Source organism: Heterocephalus glaber, unplaced genomic scaffold (genome assembly GCF_053883595.1).
Source record: "Heterocephalus glaber isolate CG9 unplaced genomic scaffold, H.glaber_assembly_v1.0 deba00001451, whole genome shotgun sequence".
In the NCBI taxonomy this organism is placed as follows: domain Eukaryota; kingdom Metazoa; phylum Chordata; class Mammalia; order Rodentia; family Bathyergidae; genus Heterocephalus; species Heterocephalus glaber.
The window spans coordinates 3,616,047-3,636,138 of record NW_028258301.1 but is presented as its reverse complement, the minus strand read 5'-3'; the positions used below and the strand labels follow the sequence as shown (position 1 = coordinate 3,636,138).

The window sequence follows — 20,092 nt, the reverse complement described above, 5'->3', positions numbered from 1 at the left end:
ATAGCTGGGTCAAATGGGACCTCTAGCCCTAGTTCTTTAAGGTATCTCCATACTGATTTCCAGAGTGGTTGGACCATTCTGCACTCCCCTCAACAATGGAGAAGGGTTCTTTTCTCTCCACACCCCGCCAGCGTTTGTTATTTGTTCATTTCTTGATAGCAGCCATTCTTTGTGGGGTGAGATGGAACCTCAGGGTTGTTTTCATCTCCATCTCTCGAATGACCAGTGATGTTGAACATTTTTTCATATATTTATTTGCTGTTTTTACTTCTTTGTCAGAGAAATGTCTGTTCATTTCAGAAGCCCATTTTTGCATTGGGTCTTTGAATTTGGGGGATCTTATTTTTTTCAATTCTTTATATATTCTAGATAGTAGATCTTTGTCTGAGGTACAGCTGCTAAAAAATTTTTCCCACATTGTAGGTTGTCTCTTAGCTCTATTGGTGGTTTCTCTTGCAGTGCAGAAGCTTTTTAATAAGATGAGATCCCAGTTGTTGATTCTTTCTGCTAGTTCCTGGGCTACTGAGGTTTTGTTCATAGTCTTTTCCTATGCCAATGTCTTCAAGAGTTCTACCTAACTTATCTTCCAGCAAGTTTAGTGTTTCTGTCTTAATATTTAGATCTTTAATCTACTTTGATCTTAGTTCAGTGCATAGTGGTAACTATGAGTCTAGTTTTAATCTTTGGCAGGTTGAAATCCAGTTTTTCCAACAATATTTATTAAGTAGGCTATTTTTCCTCCAATGAGGGTGGTTGGCTCCTTTGTCAAAGATGAAGATGCTAAGTATGTCTGAAGTTGTTCCTGCATCTTCTAATCTATTCCACTGATCTTTGGGTCTGTTTCTTTGCCAGTACCATGCTGTTTGTATCACAGTAGCTTTGTAGTATAGTTTTAAGCTGGGGCTTGTGATACCCCCTGCCATGTCTCTGTTGGCTAGAATTGCTTTTGCTATTCTAGGTCTCTTATGGTTCCAAATGAATTTTTGGATTGTACTCTCTAGTTCTGTGAAGTATACTGTTGGAATTTCAATTGGCATTCCATTAAATCTATATAGTAGTTTTGGAAGTATGGCCATTTTTACTATATTGATTCTTCCTACACAGGAACAAGGGATGTCTTTCCATTTTCTCATATCTTCCTCAATCTCCTTTTTCAAAGTGCTGTAGTTTTCAGTGTAGAGGTCTTTTGCTTCCTTTGTTAGATTGATTCCTAGATATTTCATTTTTTTGGATGCTATTTTAAAAGGAATTGTTTCCCTAATTTCTCTCTCAGTGAGTCTGCTATTTGTGTATAAGAAGGCTATTGTTTTTTGAGTGTTGATCTTATATCCGATTACTCTACTGAATCTGTCAGTTAAGTCCAGAAGTCTTTTGGTAGAGTTTTTTGGGTCTTCTATGTAAAGTCTCATATCATAAGCAAATAATGACAGTTTAACTTCTTCCTTTCCTATCTTTATTCCTTTTATTTCTTTTTCTTTTCTAATTGCTGTAGCTAATGTTTCCAGAACAATATTGAACAGGAGTGGTTATAGTGGGCATCCTTGTCTTATTCTTGATTTTAGCATGAACGTTTTCAGTTTTTGACCATTTAGTATGATGCTGGCTTTTGGTTTTTCATAGATAGCCTTAATCAGGTTGAGATAAAGACCTTCTATTCCAATTTTCTGTAGCGTTTTTATCATGAATGAGTGTTGGATTTTGTCATATGCCTTTTCTTCATCTATTGAGATGATCATATGGCTTTTGTCCTTGACTCTGTTAATATAGAAAGCACATTTTCTTTACCCAGTCTCCATTTGATGGGCAATTGGGCTGTTTCCAAGTTTTAGCTATTACAAATTGTGCTGCTATAAACATGGGTGGACATATATAACTGTGGTATGATTCTTTTAATTCTTTGGGGAAGATACCCAGCAGGGGAATAGCTGGGTTAAATGGGACCTCTAGCCATAGTTCTTTGAGATATCGCCATACTGATTTCCACAGTGGTTGCACCAGTCTGCACTCCCACCAGCAGTGGAGAAGGGTTCCTCTTTCCCCACAGCCCCACCAGCATTTGTTACTGGTCGATTTCATGATAGCAGCCATTCTTTCTGGGGTGAGGTGGAATCTCAGTGTTGTTTTCATTTCCATTTCTTGAATGATCAGTGATGTTGAACACTTTTTTCATATGTTTATGTGCTATTTCTACTTCTTTGACAGACTTTTAATATACATACACATTTTTAAAGTTAGAATTTCATTATTATTTTAATGTATTTTATTATTTTAAAATATTTTCCTAAAAGTTTGATTAAATTTGAAAGTCATTTGATTATCATAAGAAATTTCAATGTTGCAATTATGGTTGAAAGGAGAGAGAGCTCTTAGATGTTTTGGTTTTTTGTTTTTGTTTTGTTTTTCAGGACCTTGCGCTTGCAAGGCAGGCAGTGGCACCACTGAGCTAAATCAGGGGCCCTAGATGTTTTAAGTATAATTTTGAATAGTTGAAATATTTGAATAGTTTTGAATTTTTATCATTTTCTTGTGTGAATATTTCTCATTGATGGTGACAATAAGGGCTTTGAAGTGATCATCACTGAAAAGTCTCGATCAGGAACTACATATATCTATTTCAAATAAAATCATATAAAAATGATCATAAAAATAAACTCAGGTGCTTCAAAATTTTGTTAAAGATTAAAAATTAAATTAGCACTTGATATACTTTGGACACTTGATAATTTTTAAAAAGTTATGTATTATTGTTTGTCACTGAGCCTTATATAACCATCTTCCAAATACCCTCATTTACCCCATTATCCTACAGAAATATGATCATCTCTATGTGCAAAACTATCACTTTCTCTGTGCAGTTAGATGTAGAGAATATCATACAGGTGCTATAAACACAATGTGGTATTAGTGAATCTTGACCTAGAAAGAAATCACTCACTAGCACTGTGGGTTGACTAAGAAACATGTCCTGGATTTGAGATGTAAGAATAATTTTTAAACATTCAGCAGGCAATTTTTGGGTTTGCGTTTGAATTTACAATACTACACTGATATAGGAAACTAGGCCAAATAATTAAAATAATTTTAGTTAGAGGCAATACTGCTTTGAATGGGCACATCTTCAGCTCAGGTACACAAGATTTTCATAAATAAAATCACTAGACATTAAACTTTCACATGAATTTACAAAACACTTAAGGAAATCATCTACACCAAGAGTGAGAATCAACACCAAGAGTGAGAATCAGCTGGAGAAAAAAAAATACCTGAATTATGCCACAAAGAACTTTGGGTCATAAAACCATCTGGTTAACTATGGTTTTAAATGACTAGCAAGTTTAAAAACTTTTACAAATAGAACAGAACAAAACATTATCCTTTAAAAATGAAATTAGAATTTAAAAATTCAGTAGTCAGGTTAAAATGTAGAATAGATGCTACTGAAAGGAGAATTCGTAAACTACAAGAAAGATATGAAGAAATATCTAGAATTGAGCACAGCAAATTAATAACAGAAAATATGGAAAAGATACAAAGAGAAAACAGAGAAAAATCCAACTACATTTCATTAAAAAGTATTTAACAACAGAAAAGAGAAATTAGAAGAGGCAAAATCTAAAGAGAAAAAAGCCAAATATATTCCCAAAATTAAGGAAAGACACTAATAATCATATTCGGTGCAAAACAGGATTTTATAAAAATGTAGATACATCAGACTAAAACTGCAAAACACCAAAAAATGGAGAATGTTTTCAAAGCAAGCCAGAGAAATGAACTTGAACACAAAGGGTAAGAGTGGCAAGAAGCAAGACTGAACAAAGAAAATAGGTGAATTTAAAGAACCAATTACATTTTATATTTATTACATTATAATAATATATTTGAGGAAGGCTAAAAAGTTTGCACAAAAGAGAGAAATTTTCAATTATTGGTCAACAATAACATGTATTTGGGACTAAGGTAAAGTAAAGGGAGATGAAACCAATATTAAAGATTTTATAGGTTCTTGTATACTTTTAAAGATAGATAAGAATGTTAACTGACTTTAGACATGGTGTTGACAAATAATTACATGACAATTCAAGAACACTCACCACAATAATAGGAAAAGGGTATGTGAATTTCAAATGAATAAAAGGGAAAAGAGAATAAAGAAAACATTGCTAATATAGCAGAAGGTATGATAGAATAAACAGGCAAAAAGAAATAGAAAGCACTGTACATGGAAAACCCCAAAGAAAATAGTAGTAATAATTTCAAATATCAGTTATCACACACACACACACACAAAAACGCAAATCCATTGAGATAATCTGTTGGAAGGGACAGGGATTTAGCTCAGTGCTTCTTCCACCTGCCCTGTAAGCACAAGGACCTGAGTTCAATTGCCAGTACCAAAAAAAAAGAATCTGTTGGAAGAATTTTCTCAAATTGATTGAGAAAAAAAAATTCACTTTTACTACATTCACAAGAGACACACCTAAAAGATAAAATACAGACCACTTGAAAGCAAAAGGATAAAAAAGATACAGCATCAAAATACCAAAGAAAATTTGTTTCAGCTCTGATAATATCAGACAAAATATATACAGAATTGAAAAGCAAAATTAAAGATAGCGTTCTATGTCAAAACCAATATTCTCCAGGAATATTTAACTTTGTATACATATGTAGTAAAACCATAAAATACATAAGATAAAAATGGATAATTTCACAAGTAAAAACTGACTGATCCATAATGATTAATAATGGTAACTGATAGCATTGACAACAAAATATTAAGAATGTTTCAACTGATAAGCTTAATCAAAGTCTGCTTATTAACATGTCCCATATTTCTGTCCACACATACACAATTAGGGAATGAATTTTCTCCAGTAGATAAGGGATGCTTATAAAAATTTAGATATGCAATCACCAAAAAATAAATATTAACAAGAAACAATATCATCCTAATCACATTTTCTTTCAAGTTAACAAATTATAACAAAAAGGTAAAAAAAAACTCATAAATTTTGAAGTATTAAAATATTCTCTATAGTTATTCATATGTCAAAGAAGAAATAATATTGGAAATTAAAAAGTATTTAGAATTGAATGATTAATTCAGCACTACACATCAGAACTTGTGGCATGCAGGAAAAAGAAGGCAGAGGTTAAATTTAGTCTTACATGCAGAAATTACAAAACAAGAAAGGTTAAAAAACCCTGCTAACTACTCAAATTTAAAGTTGAGAAACAAAGTAATGATTAATACTACAGAATCCTAGAAATGCAAAACACTAGAAGTATCTGGTACTTCTGAGAGTGGGGTTCCACTCAAGGTTTAGTCAAGTATCATTGTTAAAATAAATTAATCCTCAAGTTCTTTCCTTCAAATCAAGAACCCGAAGGCCTACCCTACTCCATCATGACCAGAGTAAGAGGAACATGTTCTAGAGAATTTAAAGCATAGACACTCTGGATTCAGAGATGTCAGGTGCAATTGAGGATAGGTGTCAGGTACTTAGAGAAAACGGGTAGTCAAACTCACCCTCCACAGTGAGGAGATTAAAGAGTTTTTATTTAGGAAAACCAACTCCTAGTCAAAAATAAAATATTTATGAATATAGATATGAGAGAGTACTCCAATGAAATGGCTAGTTCTCTACTGGAAAATAGAAATGGCTGATCCACGGAAAAAATTTAAAATGTACACTTTAAATTTTAATGCCAACTTGTTCATGATGAAAGTGTCCAATAGAGGCAGAAGGCAAGGTAAACAAAGTGAACATACAAGAACTTGAGAGAAAAGGCAATTTGCAGTAGATGCATTGAAAACTAATTTAACAGAAAAAGAAGTTATCAATACAAATCACCAAAATGATAAATTAAGGCAGAAATATTTATCAACAAATATGTGCAGTAAAAGCATCTGATAAATTTAATACTCATTCAAATCTTTAAAAACTCTTTGTAAATTGGAAATCAATCTTCCTTTACTTTATAATATCTATTTAAAAATTTATAGCAATCAATGATAAAATGGTGAAATGTGAGACATATTCCTTTTAAAGTCAGGAAAAAAGGATGTCGCCATTGTTGCTTCTATTAAACATCATACTGAAAGTTCTAGTGCAGTAAGATAAGATAACAAATATTAAAAGTTTAAAGAAAGATTTGAAGTTTATTATTCATAGATGATCTGACTGTGTATGTATAAAATAAACCAGAAACTGAAGACAAAATTTACAGTCAAGAAGAGGGTACAGCAAAGTTAGTAGGTTCAAGAACGATATATAAATTGTAACAATAAATCCATAATGTTAAAAATACTGGAATGGTGCAGTTTACTCAAATCAGAAATTAAAAAGGGGGCATAAGTACAAAAATCCAAATAAAATATAATAAAAAGATGATCCAATGAATTTGAAACATTAGAGAAAAAAAAATCTACACAAATCTGAACAAATCTCTATAAATCTATAAAAGTAATTGAACACATTATTAAAACTTTCTCATATAGAAAATAACAAGCCTAGGTAGCTTCATTAATGAATTCTTCAAGTCGTATAAGAAGATATAACAATCTTACACAAACTATTATAGATAACTGAAAGTGAGGAAATATCTTTTTACTTGTTTTATGCAACCATATAAACCTTGCCCATAGAAACTTTAGAATATAAACCTATGCCCATATAAACCTTGGCAATGAAATCTGAAAAGGGTATTATAAGAAAAAAAATATATCAGTCAATCTGTTTTGTAGATATCTTTAAAAACAGCAAATTAAATCTACTGAGGGAAGAGGGAAGAAAAGTCATGACTAATTTGAATTATTTGTAGGAATTCAAGGTTGTTTTAAAATTCTAAAATTAATCTTAACATACCATATTTATAGGTAAAAGAAGTTTAGCTCAAAAGGTGAAAACAATTATTTGATAAAATATAACACTCTTTAATGATAATCAACTCTTATAAAGATGATTATAGAAAATACCTTAATCTGATAAAGGATATCTATCAGAAGAAAACATTTTACAAAAGGAAAATAATAGCAACATCATAGTTAATCATGAAAACTTTAATTTTTTATCCTAAATTTGTGAACAATATAAGAATGCCCACTAGTACTATTGCCATTCCTATTCAATCTTCTACTGGAAGTTCTAGCCAATTCAATAAGACAATAAACACAAATACAAGGACAACATTTGGAAAGAAAGAAATAGCAATGTTATTATATACAGAACCACAATAATTACATATATAGAACACCCCAAGAGACCTATAAAGTATTAGAATTTATTGATGCAAAGTCAATTTTTAAAACCTATGTGCAACTCAAAGTGCAAGACCTCTAAATGATGTCATACATAGAGTCCTTTGATTCACTATTAATAGAAGTTGAAAACCAGGCCAAAAATTCAAAAGAAGAGAGAAGGAGAAGGGTCTTCTGCTGGAAGAGAAGACTTGAAGAAGGCACAGCACTGCTGAATATCAGGCTGGCCATTTAACAAAGGAAGGCACAAATTTTTATCAGGTTGCTGGGGTGCTGGGATGGGATAGGATCTGACAAATTTTCTATTGGACCATGAGTATGGAATTTCTAAGGCTTCTGCCCATATAAACCTACAAGTTGCCACCAAAAATTCTTCAAAGAATGCCAAATAATCCTGGGCCTAATATATCAAAAGCATAAAGTCTAGAGTATAGGTAACCACTGTGTGAAAAAGAATTCCTTATCTATTACAGCTAATGTTGAGAAAACATGGGGAACAAAGTTTGTTAATCAGCTGCACCTGTGTCTTGTTACTGGGAATTGTCAAAATCTTCACATAGATACTGCGGTCTGACAGAGATAATAAAGAAATGGCTTGCAGATTTGCACATAAGAAGATTCTTCTCCCTCACTGAAAATTTGTGCAAAGGCAGCCAAAAGAGGTAGAAGGGGAATGGAGCAAAACATTCTCATCAAAGGAAGTTTAGCATATCAAACAAGGGCATTAGCAAAATGACAGAAAAATAAGATCTTTCAGGGAGACTCTTTTTCTTCCTACTCAGAATAAACATCTACGAACAGACAGACAAAAATTGCTTTTCTTTTCCTCAATCTGACAGCATCTCCTGCAGAATTTTGTTCTATATTTCATTGACTAATTCAAGAAATAGTAATTTAATCATCTCATTCAAAAAATAGTATGGGATTTCTACTCTGGTATGTACTGGATTAAAGAAATGAGTAAGAATGGACTCTTTGCCCTGAAGTGAAGATAAATATATAAAACACACACACAAACACACACACACACACACACACACACACAAAATGCTGATATAGTCTCTAACAACTGGCCAGACAAAAGAGAAAACATACTTGACATTCCACTCCAAAGAAGCAGTAAGAACAAAAGCTCAGTGATTTGTGGAACTATTAGCTGTTTCCTTTGGGTAGAACAATTAATTCTGTATATTTTCCTAAGAAAATATAGCCTGTATAGGGTAAACAATGAGATTATGGCATTAAAAAACATGAGTTGTAATAAAAAGTTTAACTTTTATTTAAAGAAGTATGAAGGGATCGAAGGATCTTAGTTATAGCTATAAAAGGTTCAGGTGTATGTTTTGGAAAAATACATCAAAGACTGCATTGAATGAGTATTCTAGGATTTACGCTGATCTCTGCAGAGTCAGATGAGTAAGTATAAATTATTCTCAAGAAGCTTATCTTAGAGAGAAAATATACAATTAAACAGATGATCACAAATCCAATGCCATCGATGCAAAAAATAGGAGAATATATGAAGAACTCTGGAGCTGCAGTACAGTGCTCAGAAAAGAGTGATCATATCTGCCTGAATGGGTAAGAGAATATTTCCTTTGAGACAGTCCCTAAAAGATGAAGGTGCAGTTCTGAGTCAAGTCACTTTGCGTTCAGCAACATGATGCATGTTTCCTCCTAGTTGTTGCTATATTTGGTCCTGAAATTGAGATCAGGGCCAACTCCTCTGCATTTTTTCTAACTCCAGAGTTGTTATTTGCAGATGCCAGACAGCATATATGAAATAATATGAAATGAACCAGTATAGTCAAAATGATCACACATGCAAAAGTAATATACACATTTAATGCAATCCTAATCAAAATACCAACAGCATTTCTCTCAAAACTAGAGAAAAAAATATGAACCAGAAGAGACCCAGAAGAGCAAGCAGTCATGGGCAACAAGAGCAAAGCAAGAAGCATCACAATTCCTTACTTCAAATTATACTACAAAGCAACAGTGATAAAAAGCAGCATGGTATTGGCACAAAAAGAAGACATGTGGATCAGTGGCACAGAACAGAGGGTAGAAACATCTCCAGGCACATTCAGCTATTTGATCTTTAATAAAGTGGTCAAAAATATACATTGGAGGAAAGACAGCCTATGTAACAAATAGTGCTAGGAAAACTGGTGATCTATATGCATGAGATTGAAGCTAGATTGAAGCTCACCATGTACTAAACTAAAATTAAAATGGTCAAAGAACTAAACATTAAAACAGAAACAATGAACCCACTGGAAGATAAAATAGGTAAAACATTTGAAGTCATATGTGTAGGTGAGACATCTCTTCTTTTTCCTCTTCACTGGGACACAATACCCAACACCCACAAATTAAAGAAGAGGCTTACTTTGGCACAAAATTTCTGGAGGTTTCAGTCCTCAGCCCAGTGGCAGCAAGGCAGACAGCAAAGGAGCACAGCAGAAGAATAACTATTTACATCATGGTGTCCAGGAAGCAGAGGGAGTGAAGAGTGAAATGGAGATGGGCCCTTCAAGACCATGCCCCCAAGGTCCAACTTCTTTCATCCAGGCTCTACCTCTCAACACCACATTTAACTATAAACTTATCAGTATACTCATCTACCGATGATTATCTCACCCCCACGATCCAATCACCTTCCAAAAGGTGAATATCTAGATATCTAGGGAATATCTGGGGGAATATCTAGATATAAACCATAATACTAAATGATAATTATTTTCTTATAAATATATAAAATCATATGTGTTAGATTAAAAATTCTTCACAATTACTCTGCTTAACTTGTACTCATATTCTTTGTACTATGATTGTGCTGCCCTCCACATCAAATAGTGAACACCTTGACTCTTGACTCTAAGCTAATCTTATGATTAGCTCTGGCATATAGAAACTGATGGAAGTGATAATAAAGCAATTCTGAGTGAAGAGTTAAGAAGCCTTATGTATATTCTTTTGTGCAATCTTCCACCAACATTTGATCAAACACAGAGTATGCTAACAGAGGATGAAAGGCTATAGTAAAGAGAGACCAGTTGTTCCAGCTGTAGCCATTCTAGGCCAGTTTCTAGCAGGATGACTTGCAAATATGAGAGAACCCAGCAAATAGAAGAGAAATCAGCAAACTAGCTGATTCGGAGCTGACCACCCATTCAAAAGAATCACCTAGTTGATCCATGGATTAATTAACATTAATAAATGCTTATTGTCTTATACCACTGAATTTGGGGATGCTTTGCTATTTAGCAATAGCCTAATGATATATTTAATGCTTCTGTAATCAAACTATGTAAAAAATAGAAAAAAGAGAATAAATTAGAAGAAAAAGAAAATGAAAGAAATAAAAAGTCACATTCTTTCCATTATATTTTATAGTTCCATAATTTGGCATTAAGCCAACCTATATGATTTTTTTTTTCACTATTTCAGAATTTTTAGTAAAATTATTTTATTAAAATTTTAAAAATAAGGCTACTATTTCTTAAATATTAAGTCAACTTGTTTTTAAATTTCCATTTGAACATGATAACTACAATATTTTTATCAATTTTACTCTTTTATATTTTAGTCTCAAACTTTTGGTAGTGGGGAACAGATCAGTTCCTGATCCTAAGAATTTTGCAGTGTGGGTGGATTTTATGGCTATGTTACAAAGAATTATTAATTTCTTTCTCTTGACTTATTTACAACATGGAAGTTTGGACAAGATTATAATCTTAGTAGAAACATAAAATAAAAATAAGAATGCTTTGCTGGTCGGAAGATTAAATGTTCAGCTAGATAGCTGAAGCAAATGCTCTTCTGAGAGTTCTTTCAACTATAAAATATATGTTCCAATGATTTTAATTTATTAAATACTATATCCAAAGCACTTTTCCTGAAAAATGACATTTAACTAACACAATGTTTTGAGGAATGTATTCCTATTTTACATATGAGAAATCCAAAGCTCTCACAGAAATAAGTAAAATTGTTCAAGGGCACGATGCTGACAAGTGATAGAACCAGGGTCCAAGATCTGTATTATATGATTCTAAGCTGGAGAAACTACATTATAAACCATATCCTGTGTTACTTAGGTGTTACTGACAAGATGGAGGCCTACATTCATTCTTCAGCCAACATCAAAGCTAAGAGTAGGCCCATATTTAATTTTATGACTAGGATCAAGGCTCAAATTAGATAAACATTAACCTGCAATTGGCTTTGAGATTCAATCTATCTAAGGAAAGAAGCAATCACTTCAGAATTACAGGACAGTCCAATAAATAATTCAAAATATTTTACAACTCACAAATAAGTATGTTCTGAAAAGCTGATATGGTATTGTTGTTATTGTATTTATACCATTACTTTATTTGTTTAGCCCACATATTTTCATCACTAATCTAAAGCTCAAATTAGGTTTTTATGCATTCTGAATTATTAGAATCTACATTCATGGATTATAGTAGTTTTGGAAACCAAAGAATTGAAATAGATCCATTTTAAAGGAAAAAGTAGGAGTATCCTTGTGGACTGCAAACAGCAGATAAAATATTTTTTTATGAAAGGCTGCTTTTTCTAGTGAATTTAAGAGAATACTAAAATCTCCTTTTTGTTTAAAGATAATCACATTTTACTCAGTCTCATTCTCTAAGGCTTTACCTTGGGTATGAATTTTTCATGACTGATTGATTGAAAAGACAATGACAACAGAGAATAATACAAGCTTAGGGACCTATCTTACAAGGTAGAGTTAAATTACTCTAAAGGTTAGAATGACAAAGCCAGGTGGAGCCTTGAAGTCACCAAGTAAATTGACAATTACAAACCTGTTGAAAGATGAGAAAAATCAATTAGGAAAAGGTTCATTCATATTGAAAAGTAGTGTTACCTTTATCAAACACAATTTAGTAGATTCTGGAAACAAAAAGAGAATCCACTAAAAGAAAATGCCTGTCTTTGGGTGGGGCTTCAAAGGGAGTTAGAGTGGGAAGAAAGTTGGACTGGGAAAGAGATTTGTCTTCTCTTCCTGAGACAGTAAGAGCTTAATAGAATGGGTCCTGCTAGAGAGACCAGAGGACTAAGAGCCAGAGAGGTGAGCAGACAAAAGGACTGTGAAAGAAGCAAAAGATAGAATTCTAGAAAAATCACCACCAAATGCCAAGTTCAAAGGGCAGCGGTAGACATCAAGGTCCAGAGTAATCAATTGAAGAGTTTGGACAAAGTAACATAATTGATTCAGGTCAAGAGTAAAAAGAAGACTCCAGAGTCTATAGATATCTGACAGATTAATTCTTTTATTCTTTTAAGATATATTTATTGAACACTGCCTATGTGACAAACTGTTTTTATATGCCAGAAATACACAGAGAAACAAGGTATATAGTTCCGGCCTTCATATAATTTACATTTTAATGGGGAAGATAAAAAATTAGTAAATAAACAGATATATGATTCAATGTCAGATAAAGAAATATATTATAGAGAAAAGAAAATAATAAAGTATAAGAGGTAGAATGAGAAATGGAGTGAACTTGCGGAGATGCTGAGAGGTACTGGGAGGGAGAAGTAGGTTATGGTTTGTTTGGTTTTAAGTTATTGGTATTTTATATGTAATGTGTTAATATCTACAAAATTCCTGGGAAATGAGTAGACACTTTTATATTGTAGGTCATTTCTAAACCTGAAAAACATTCTCATTGGTAAACATTATTTTTCATGCTATGGATTAGGAAATTAATATACAGAAAACTAAAAATTCAACTACACTTTCTGTTTTTGTTGACCTCTGAGATGGGATGGACTTTCTCTTAAAAAAAAATTGGTTCCAATGTAGAGAATAACAATGCCACATTATTCATGAAGAGAGCATGGAAAATTTATTACTAACATAGTGACGTTTTCTAGCAACTTTAGAACAGTTTCCCAAATTGAAATGGCTTGAAAGAATAAGGGAGTTTTATAGCTGTTAGGGGACGAGGTCGCTGAGGATTCTCATGAGCATACAGCAGGTCTTGTAGGTCTGAACCTCTTGCCAGGCTAAAGGAGGAAGAAGGGTGTTTTCTTAGAGTCTTGTCCTGATAGTGGGAAGAAGGGGAGGTGGGTGGGGCATGAAAGGCATTGGTAGTCACATTTCAAAACTGGAGCCACACAGTTCACCACATTTTCTAAAGATGATGCAGGTAATATGTAGCAATAAGATGCTGTGATTATAATTCACATATATTTGGTTATTATCCCGTTTCTTGACACACCTCTCCTTAAATACTTTGGAATCTCGAAAGGGATAAATGTCTTCTTGAATGCTTATGAGATGACTAATGGCTGGGGGCTTCAGGATGGTCTCCAGATATGGGACTGGTTGCCTGGCGAACCAAGCAAATGATTAGAGGTAGAGGGCTGGAGCTTTCAGTTCATCCCCAATACCTCCACAGAGAGAAGAGGAGCTAAAGGTTGAGTTGATAATCAATGGTCAATAATTTAATCAATCATGCATACCTAATGAACCCTTCAAAAATGTCTAAAAGGACAGAGTTCAGATATTTTCTGAATTGCTAAACTTGCGGAGGTGCTGGGAGGATGGCCATCCTAGAGAGGGCATGGAAGCTCCATGCTCTTTCCTCCTATCTTGCCCTATGTATCTCTTCACTTGAAGATGAGGTTAAATACAGTCATAACAACAGGAATATGTTTTGTGAAATACATCACTAGGAGATTTTATTGTTGTGTGAGCATCATAGGTTTTATAATCGTACATGGTACAGGTATATACACACTTAGGCTATATAAAGAGCCTACTTTTAGATTTTTAAATTTTTTTAACTTTTAAAAATTTCTGTTAAAAACTAAGAAACAAGCCCATATAGTAAGTTAGGTCTACATTGGGTCAAGATCATCAATATCACTGTCTTTCACCTTCACATCTTATCTACCTGGAAGATCTTTAGGAGCAGTAACAGGCATGGAGCTTTCCTCTCCCATAATAATAATGCCGTCTTCTGCAATATTTCCTGAAGGACTTGCCTAAGGCTGTTTGTTGTTTTGCAGTTAACAGTTTTTGTTTTGTTTTTAAGCAAGTTTTAAGAAGGGGTACCTTAAATAAAGATAAAAGTGTAGTAGAAAGAGTACAGAAGTTAGTAGCATAATTATTTATTATCCTTATCAAGTATTATGCCTATACACAATTACATGTGCTACTGTTTTATGTGCCTTACAGTGCAGTTGATTTGTTTATACCAACATCACCCCAAATAAGTGAGTAATGCAATATGCTACAGTATCACAACAGCTACCATGTCACTAGGTTATAAAAATTTTCAGCTCTGTCAAAATCTTATAGGACCACAGTCACATTGCAATCCATTATTGAACCCAGATGTTATTATGTAGTACATTAATGTAAAGTGTGTCCCTGATTTCTGTGAGCTGCTGTAGAAAATTAACCCAAGGAAGGTGTAGTAGAAACACCTAATTTATAAGCAGTTGTTCAGAAGTATAAGTGAAGTATGTGATTGGCATCTGAAGTAGGGAGTCTTATGGAATTCTACACTCAGCCTGTGGAATCCGGAGCTGTCTAAAGGTAGATAATGTCACAATTGAATTAAATTGCAGGACAGCCAACTGGTGTCCACTGAAGAACTGTTTGTTATGTAGGGGAAATTCCCCCAACATATTTTGGTGAAAGGAGATGAAGTAAGTGTTCTAAGTGTTGTATTGAAAGTTAGAGGGAAAAAAACACTTTTTTTTTTCTCTAACAAGAACTAATGAAAGTCAGATCTGGTTTTATGTGTCTCTAAGTCTATGTTTTATGCAAACAGAGAAATTCTGTCATTTCCCTTCAATATGCTTGAGAAGACTTGACACAAAAATAGCAGTGTTACGGTACGACGCAAAGGACACTAGAGAGAAGGTAAGATAATGAGAGTCTAGACTGATCTTATTATCTAAAGACAAGAGGATCACAATCAAAGCCAGCCTGGGCAACTTAGTAAGATCCTATCTCACAATAAAATTTTAAAAGGGCTTGAAGATGTAACTCAGTGGCAGAGCACTTGCCTATTAGACAGGAGGTCATGGTTCTAAACCCCAGTTCTACAAAACAAACAAAAAAACCACATAACTTTAAATGTTCTTAAAATGTGAGAGAACTAACAAAATATTAAGGAAGTATCAGATCAAAATTCATGTGAATGCTAGATGTAGCAAGGAGCATTTGCTGAATCTGGTTAACCAGTGCTTGGTAAAATAATGATTAGTTTTTAGGGATGCCAATGCAATTGAAATTAAAGAAACAGTAGATAATTGAGACCAAAATTCTGTGTGTATTTTTCCTTCAAATCATTTGCAAAATTCTAAGCTTTTTGTGTAGGGGGGATACTAATAAGGCAAGTAGAAAGCAGCATCTATGAGATTAAAGTGCTAAGTGGTGATTTAAATAGTCTCATGTATTGTAGAAAAAGTTTGGAGTTCAGGACTCACCAAGTTAGAAAACTGAGGTAAATATACCATACTATTTGTAATGTCAGGGGTAAGTGCTGAAATGAGGGCTATACACTTGTGATAAGTAGGCAACTATATACCCCATGTTCTTTGTACAAAAATTCAATCATGACTACATAAAGATGACCTTTTCAAACACTGTCTGCCTATCAGAAAAAAACAACTAGATCTTTTGAAGAAAACAACATCATAAAAACTTCTGTATTTTCAAACACAGTATTCTGCTTCAACTAAATTTATCAGAAATAAAAATAAATTTCTATGAGAGAATGAGAAAGAGAGACAGAGACAGGGAAAGAGACAGTGACAGACACAGATACAGAGACAGAGACAGAAAAAGGAAAAGAAGGGGGCATGAACCTGAGACAAAGATAATGAGGCAGACAAAGGCACTGTGGGAGAAGTCCTGGGCTTAGGCTCACAACAGATAGGATGCCTTCTGGTTCTTCAAGACCACAAGGGGACCCTATTCTCATCATATTTCCTTAAGGTCTTGATATATGATCCTATCCTCACCATTTTTCCTTAACATCCAGACACAAACCAAAAACAAACAAACAAAAAACCCCATGCTCCTGCCCTTATTATACTTCCTTGACCTCTGGCTTAAGCCCGGGGAGCATACGCCCTAACTGCTTTAGGGTAAACCCATGGTCTGTATATCATTAGCACTGGGGTTTTGACACCCATATATGTGGGTTTTGGCAGCCATGCTGGTTTCCTACAGGCTCACATAAAATAAAAATTTCTCAGTCCTAAAATGAGGGTGGAAATTTAATTGTCAGTTTCCTTAGTTACCAAATCCCTGACCACTCTCCAAATTCTAAGAAAACAAAAGAAAAACTAATCCTAAAACCCTCTGCAGGTGCTACCTCTGGTTCTGCCTGCCCTCCAGTCTTGAGTGTGTACTTTTATTACTGGCAGTTGTCACTTCTGAGGTTTGCCTGCTTAGAATTTTTCCAAGTATACTTAAACTTCAATCTAAAACAGATGGGGCCACTCTGAGTCAAACATGCTCTTGAGTTTTCTCATTGGCTGGTTGCTACTCTATAAAATATGCTTTCCTTTAATAAATCTCTTTCTTACTATTTCTGTGTGTTCTGCTCAATTCTTTGTTCAGGATACAAGAGCCTGGATATTGGGTGAGACAGAAACCACCTGTCCAGGAACAGTCATTCAAATATTTCAGGTATCAACAGTGACTTTAAAATAACTATAACTGGTATTTTTAAGAAAACAGAAGACAAAAAAATCTACAGGAGAACTAGAATATACATAAAGAAGCAAATGTAAATTTCAAACATAAAAAAGATCAAAATAGCTAAACTTAAGAATTTTAGAGGTGGGTTTTAATAACACCTAGACCCCAAAGAAAAAGGAACAGTGAAGGGAAAATTAGACAGTAGAAAACATTCACATCAAAATATTGAAAGAAGAAAGAGTGGAAAATACAAAGAGTATGAGTTATAACAGGGTATGATAAAAAATATAAATATATTTCATCAATATCCTGGGAGATGAGGGGAAATGGAACATGAGCAATACTTGAAGAAATATTGATCAAGAATTTTCAAAAACTGACACAAGTCATCAAGCCACAGGTTCAAGAATTTTTATGCATCCTACTAGGGTAAGTCCCAGAAAAGCCAAACCTAGATAGGCACTTCACAGTAATACTACTCAAACAAGAGGGAAAAAATTATCTTAGTTAAAGGAAATTGTATATACACCTTCAAAGGGCCAACAATAACAGTCAGACTTAACCACTAAACAAAAACAGAAGTTAAAGTCAATGGAAGAAGAATTTCAAGTTTTGAAATAAAAAAAATAAAGTGTCTACTTAAACTTCATATTCAAAGTTAACTTTCTTTTTTTGGTATCAGGGATCAAACTCAGGTCCTTGTGCTTACGCAGCAGGCAGCGAAACCACTGAGCTAAATCCCTGGCCCTCAAAGTTAACTTTCAAAAATTAAGATGAACACATTTTCGGGAAGAAAAAAGTATTCATTGGGGAAGTCCTATACTATAAAAAATAATTCAGTGAGTTCATTATACAAAAGAAAAATGATTCGATAAAGAAACATCTTGATGTGGGAAGAAAAAAAGATGCCATAAAGGACAAATATGTAAATAACTCTACATATTAAAGGGTGCACACACATTTGTCTGATAGCTGTGATGTCAGTAGGTGAGAGGAAATTTTCATCTCCATTATAATTTTATGAGACTATCAACATATATGGAGTCCATCATTAACCAAATGTCATTATGTGCTGTATGACTGTAAACAAAAAGATTGATAATAAAAATAAGAAAAACTAAACCTAGATAGTTAATGCAATATGTTAATATCAGATAAACTAGACTTTAAAATAAGAAATACAACTTCAGATAGAAACACAAACAATTAAAAGATCAAGGAGAATATATGATAATCTTAAAGTTATATAATATGTACCTAAAATACATATAAAATTATAAAATTAAAAGGACAATTAAATCCACAATCATAGTTGGAAAATTTAACTGACCTATTAGTAACTAATGGGATTAGCAAACTATCAATAGATATAAAAAATCTGAACCATATTAACCTAATTTAAACAATCTAACCTAATTGAAGAAAGCATATGATAAAATAATTGCAAAATGCATTCTCTATTCTAGAGTACATTGAACTTTTATCAATACAGAAAATATATTACACCATTAGCAAACTTCATAGAACTGAAATCATGGAGTATGTTCTCTGCTCACAATTGAATTAAGCTAAAAGTCAATGAAAAGATTAACAAATCCCCAAATGTTTGCAAGGTAACCAATATATTTCTATATAACTCATGAATCAAAGAAGAAATCACAATGGAGAGGAGAAAACAATTTTAAATTCAAGTACTTTCATATACTGCTGGTGGCATAGTTACTCTAGAAAAAGTTTGGTGGTATCTAATAAAATTGAAGACAAAAATATCCTATGACTTAAAATTTGACTTTTAGCTCTTTACCCAGCATAACTGCATAGGCACCATATTTATAACTGCAAAAGCTAGAAAAAAATACAAATCTTCATTAAAATGAATTTTTGGCATATACATGTGTTGGTCTACTGAACAGTAATGACAATAACTGAATTATATAGAAAAATATGCATGAATTTTGTAAGCATAATGTTGAACATAAGAAACCAGATAAATCAGACATGAAAGAAGACTTAATATGTGCTTCTATTTATATAGTTTAAATGCCAGCAAGATGATACAGAGTTTTAAAGTGGCATGAAAAAGGGTAAATGGATGCACCTTGAGATCATACCTTTAAGTGAAAGAAATCAGACATGCGTTTAAATATAGCATTGTTTCTCTGGTGTGAGAAACCAAAGGATAAATAAGGATCAAAATGTGCAATAGATATTGGGAAATAGGAAGAACCGAGGAGAACAAGGAAGTGGGGAGGAGGAAAAGAAGGAAGGAACAAGATAAAAATAGGGAATACAAAGGAAAAATGGAAACAATGCTTTTGTAAGTAAGAGGGGAAGAGAAGTTGAAGAGAGACGAGGGGATTGAGGAAAAAAGAGCAATCAAGATATGTATAGGTATAAATTCCCTATGATAAATGTGATAATTAGATATATCTAAAACATACCAATAAAATTAATTACCAATAAATGTACTAATATACCAATAAAATTAATTAATAAAAATGTATCAATAAAATGTACCAATAAAATTAATTTAAAAAATAAAATCATATGAAAAAGATACTGATTTAAAGGTAGGAGATATATAGAGTTTCTGAGGTATGGCCCTTTAGTGGCTAAATACGTGTGTTCTATGATTAACTAAACTGTAGTCTTGTATTTTCTACATATTTGTATGTATAAATAATAAAATATTAAATGAGTAGGTAAAACTATCTTTACTGAAATAATACAAATACAACATTTTAAACTTGTTGGATGTGGTTAAAAGATGGATCGCTTAAAGGGAAATTCATAGCCTTAAATACATATAAGTGAAGAGAAGAATGTTTAAAATCCATAATCTAACTTTTTTTCATGAAGTTAAATAAGAATAAGGATAGCTCAACTAATTAGAAGCAAAGTCATAGTACACATAAGAATAAAACTCAGGGAAAGAGAAAATAAGCAAAATAGAAAAAAATCAATAATACCAAAGCACTTCTTTCAAAAATTTTAATGAAATTAATAAAATCTTTTAAGTCAGTTTAATAAAAAGGAAGAAAATATGTGAATTATAAGGTGCAGTCAAAACATACCACATGTTTACATTTTTAAAATGTTATAATAATAAAAGATATATT

General features: G+C 33.0%; 1 protein-coding gene across 7 annotated transcripts in view; it reads right to left on the bottom strand.

Annotated features, from left to right (window-relative positions):
• The window catches only part of LOC101710436 (AGBL carboxypeptidase 4), a 1,386,524-nt gene that overhangs the window by 767,234 nt on the left and 599,198 nt on the right, over nucleotides 1–20,092 (bottom strand). The window lies entirely within an intron of this gene.